Source organism: Camelina sativa, chromosome 12 (genome assembly GCF_000633955.1).
Source record: "Camelina sativa cultivar DH55 chromosome 12, Cs, whole genome shotgun sequence".
Classification (NCBI taxonomy): domain Eukaryota; kingdom Viridiplantae; phylum Streptophyta; class Magnoliopsida; order Brassicales; family Brassicaceae; genus Camelina; species Camelina sativa.
The window spans coordinates 23,486,068-23,491,486 of record NC_025696.1 but is presented as its reverse complement, the minus strand read 5'-3'; the positions used below and the strand labels follow the sequence as shown (position 1 = coordinate 23,491,486).

General features: G+C 42.3%; 1 pseudogene; it reads left to right on the top strand.

Moving 5' to 3' along the window:
* Positions 1,464 to 3,384, top strand: LOC104733787 (annotated as a pseudogene).

Sequence of the window (5,419 nt, the reverse complement as noted above, 5' to 3'; positions counted from 1 at the left end):
CTTCAGCCTTAACTCTCCTGCTTTCCCTTCATGATTGGCTCACTTCTCCTCAGCATTGCTTCTATGCTCCTTAAGCTCCAAAATCACCTGATTATGCATGAAAAGATGCAAATGCAATGCAACTAAAATCTAATGCATGATTAGTGCTAAAGCTACACAATAATGACCTAAATGGATAGCAAAAGATGCAAAAGATGTGAATAAACTAAGGGAAAACATGGTAAAATATATGAACATCAGTGTCGACCGACACCGATGTCGAGCAGCGATATCCTTTGATCAAAAACTCAAAATCTCGCCTCCAATCTTCTCCTAATCCGCTCCATACACTCCAAGAAGCCAAACCCAGCCAAAACAGCGACGAAATACCATAGAGAACTCAAGAAACAACCACATAAGCACCAAATCACATAAAATCTAGAGATCTTAGCTTAGATAAGCCATGGTCATGCACTCACCTCTTTTCAGGAAGATTCTGACCAATAAGAATGAATTCCCTCACTCCTAGCAAGCTTCTAGCACTTTCCCAGCCTCAGATCTCCCAAGAACAGCAAGGAATCTCACCAAATCTCTCTCAAAGGCTCATGAACACTTTTTCTCTATTTCTTTTCTCCAAACGATAAACGGCGACCAAAAGAAAACTTCCCCTAAACCCTTCTGGTCGACCACACCCTTAAATATCTCGTTTTAATGGTTTTTCCTAACCAAACCGGTCCAAATCGATAATTAAATCGAAGTGGTCGAACCAGAAATTAATGGTGTCAACCGACACCCCCTTGGTGTCGATCGACACCCATCCCCCAAAACCCAATTTTGGTTCGCGGATGTTACACTAACTCTCTCCCTCAGCTTGACACGTCAGCACCCAAGAGAATGACACGTGTACTCTTCCTTCCAACAAAACGAAGAAAAACAAATCTGGGCTTAATTCTAATGCAGCCCATTAGGGTCAAACTACTCGCAGAAAAAAAAACAAAAGGTCGATTCAGCTCTTTCCAAAATTGTCGATCTCCTCCTCGTCTTCTTCGCCATGAAACCCTAGTCCGACTGTGCTTGATCAATTATGCTTCATTTCTTCTTCTTCGTTCCACCATAATCCAAGTGATTCTGCTTCTAATCTTCTTCGTCTGGCCTACAATCTGTTCACCGAGCACTCAACTGTCAGTCATTACAGAAAAAGGGTTATATCAGCGTGTTGTAATTTTGTCTTGGTATGTTCTATAATTCTGTAAAACCATTTATGAGTGTTGTTATTTTGTTTCCGTTGCCGGCGTTTCAACCACCCTCAGGTCCGCCGCTGTCTCCGGCGTCCTCCCTTCTCTTACCTCTATCGATCTCTCTGTGAGTTTCCGATTCACTGAAACTTGTTGAGATCGTCTTTCTACGGAAAAGGGATTTGAATTTATCGAATTCTGTTTTTAGGTTTAATCTCCTGACGAGGAGACTCTGAATAACATGATGCCATAACCGAACGAGCAGGTTTGATGAAGGAGTCTCTCCAAAAGAGCCAGACCATTACCGACAACATGGTCGGAATCCTAGGTTCCTTTGATCACCGTCTCTCGGCTCTTGAAACAGCCATGCGTCCCACCCAGGTCCCTTTCTTCATCTCTCTGTTTTTGGATTTTAGGCACTTTTTTTAGGTTGTTGGAATCTGAGATCGGATTTTGGATTCTTTGATTTGGACTTTTGTTCTTTTTTGGGTTTTGTGTCTGTGATTATTGTGTTTGTGTAGATAAGAACACATTTTATAAGGAGAGCTCACGAGAATATTGACAAGACATTAAAAGCAGTTGAGGTTATATTGGATCAATTTGATCTCAGTAAAAAGGTTTGGTCTTTTCTCTTACACTCTCCTTTTAATTTCTTGTCTTTCAAGTAATCATTACTTTCCCCTAACTCTGTTAAGACTTCTTTGATGGTTAACATTTCTCTGTCCAATGAAACATTTGTCGGAGAATGCATCATGTTAACAAAAATAGCAAATATCTCTTTCTTATGCAGTGAACCCTTACTACTTTTAGGAGTCTAATTGATTAGACCACTTATCTCTATGTATGATTATCCAACTTGCTTGACCCTAACAAGTGTCAATATGGAAAATTCTAGGTTCATGTTGTAGTCTTCTCCGGGTAAGAGGTTTTGAGGTGGTTGTATGAATTGAATGACTAAGATAAATAGTAATTTATATTAAGGTCCACACTATTTGGTAATCTTTTGCCTCTAAGTATGGCTAATGTAGCTTGTTGTCAAGCTCTTCTTTAGCGAGGAGGTCACATTGTAACATATTTTGTTACTAATATAAACTCTGTTCTTGGTAAGAAGGAGAGTTTTATCTTCAGATAAATCTAAGATCACTTTCTTTTTTTGTGTGTTTGAAGAAGAATTAATGACTAAGCTGAATAAAGATTGATCCATTTTTGTTTGTCAGGCGGAAGCTAAAATACTGAGAGGACCACATGACGATCTTGAAAGTTACCTGGAAGCAATTGATCAATTGAGAGGAACTATCAAATTTTTCAGCAACAACAAGATGTTCAAGACTGCCAGTGGAGTTATTAGTCATGTTATCGGTTTACTCTCTAAAGCTCTATCAAAGCTAGAGGATGAGTTCAGACAAATACTACAAAATTACAGGTTCTCTTACTTTAGATTATACAATATATACACTTGTGCCTAATTTATGAAGCTAATTTGCTTGCTTGTGCAAGGATTGTTTACTAACACGATATTTTAATCTCTTTCAACAATCTTAGCAAGCCAATGGAACCTGATCGCCTTTTCAAATGTCTTCGAAGCAATCTTAGAACATCATCAGAAGATGAAGGTGGTGGTGCCGGCTGAAAGAGCCATGATCGGAATCACAAGAGTTTAGAAAATGCTATGTTTACAGTCCCAACAGTCATTCCCCCGTAGTCCTCCCTCTGCTTCATGATTTGGCTCAACAAATGGTTCAAGCTGGTCATCGGCAACAACTTTTCAAAACTTACAGGTACAACCTTTCCTTATTTTGCTTCATTCTCCTCTTAGTCTCTCTCACTTATGTCATGGATGTATACTGATCCATGTTAGTATTTGTAATTTACTAAGGATACTCGAGCTGCGGTGTTGGAACAGAGTTTTGCGAAAATTAGGTGTGGAGAGGCTTAGCAAAGTTGGTGAAACTGTTGTTTGCTGCGGAAAAGAAAATATGCAACCAAATACTCGATGGAGTTGAGTCTCTTAAGAGATCAGTGTTTTGGTGAAGTCACTGTAAATAGTGTAGCTGTGCTCCTTAGTTTCAGGGAGGCTATTGCAAAAAGCAAGAGATCACCTGAGAAACTCTTTGTTTTGTTAGATATGTATGAAATAATGAGAGAGCTTCAGCCCGAGATAACAGTTTAATGTTGTAACATCCATGAACCGGAATCCCGGTTTGGGAGTTGCATCGGTCGATGCAGATGGTGCATCGGTCGATGCATGTTCAATTCTGTGCGTTTTGACTTAAGTCAAACGCTGCGTTTTGGGTTAAGGAAACCCTTAGATGCGAGTTTTGTCTCATTCGTGGGTGTTGAGCCGTTTTTGAGAGAAACAAAAAGAGAGAAACTGTTCTTGAGAGTTCCTGGTGATTTCTGGAGATTTGAGGCTGTTCCTGGAGAGATCTGTAGCTGGGATCGTTGTAGGAGCTTCCTAGAAGCGTTTTCTTCCTTGTGTTAGGTTCAGATTCGTCTTGGCAAAGGTAAGTGCATGACCATGGCTTATCTAAGCTAGAGATCTCTCTGATTTGCTTGCTATGTGTTGTTAGGCTGGTTAGATTGTTATTTGGGACGTTTGGAAGCTTTCTTGTGGCTTGGGATCGAGTTTCGTTGTTGCAGGAACGAAGATCCGGTGAGAAGCTTCGGAGGAAAACGATGCTCGGCATTGCATCGGTCGATGCACTTTGTGCGTCGGTCGATGCAGAGGCGAGGACGGCACGTAAACTCTAGGGTTTTCGTGTTATGTCGAGCATGCGTCGGTCGATGCATATCTTGCATCGGTCGATGCAAGTTAACCCTGCATCGGTCGACGCAGATCTTGCGTTGGTCGACACAACCTCCATCTGGTGTCGGTCGATGCATGTTGGTATCGGTCGATGCAGAGTCCTGGTTTGTTATTGTTGATTGTTAAATGTTGTTTGATGGTTAGAGATGTCTCTATTGCTTGTGTGTATAGCCCAGTAGATGGGAGGATTGCCTTACTGAGTGTTTATAAAATACTCATGCATTGCAATATGTGTTTGTGGTGCAGGTAAAGGCAAAGTGTGATCGTGGAATCAAGGCAATGAAGAGGAGGATGTTCTAGGGACTCGGTTTTATGTTGTCTGGCATTGCTAGGTTGCTAGAGTTGGGTCATTAGAACATTGCTAGGTTGCTGGTTCTATGATTCCTGTTGTTTTGGATATTGATTATGTTGGAATATGGTTATATTTTACTATTGGATTATTATTGAATATTGGATGGTTATTTCCGCTGTTGAATATGTCTGTGGTTAGGTGGCTAGTGGGTATGGGATCACTAGTTGTATTTTATTTTATTATCTTATATTTATTATTTAATTATTAAAAAAAAAAAAAGGTCGGTCGTTTCATTTTGGTATCAGAGCCCTTACGGTTCTAGGTTTGGGTTCACTAGGTTTCTGTTGTAGATGTTTGGGATTGCATGTCTTGATTGATTATGTGAGTTAGTCAATTGTGTGTGGCATGGAGTCCTAGAACATCCTCTTCGAGCCGAGTGTGTGATTCCACGGTGAGTTTATGTTTCTGTGTTATAATAGAAATTGTTTGCTTAGCCTTCTGTTCATGGTAGTGCAGATGGTTAGAGAGGATGCTGTGGCTGGTCGAGGTCGTGGACGCGGACGTGGTCGTGGACGCGGACGTGGTCGTGGTAGGGGCAGAGTCCCAGTGGTTAGTGAGACCGAGGACCAGAGTGTGACAGCTGAGGGTGTTGGCGAGTCGCAGGGTGTTCCGGGGGATTCCGTGAGTGTGGCAGGAGGGGGCGGTGTTGATGCTCCAGTGGCCGGTGATGCTCGGGTTCCGGGTGTGGGAGTCCCAGCGGGTGGAGTCCCTGGTACTGACTTTGCGGCTATGCTAGCACAGGTGTTAGAGCGGTTACCACCAGTGGTACCGGCTCAGGCTCAGGTAGTGCCACCAGTGGTGGCGGAGGAGCAGGAGCCAGTGGTTGCGGATGTGGGAGCACATAGACGTTATTTGTCTATGCTCAAGGAGATGAAGGATCTGTTCACTGAGAGGTTTTTGGGTGGTACAGATCCTACTGTTGCGGATGCGTGGAGGACGAGTGTGGAACGTAACTTCCATACTCTGAGATGTCCTGAGGAGTTTTGGGTGGACATAGGGGTCTACTATTTGAGTGGTGATGCTGAGTTGTGGTGGAGATCAGTGGCT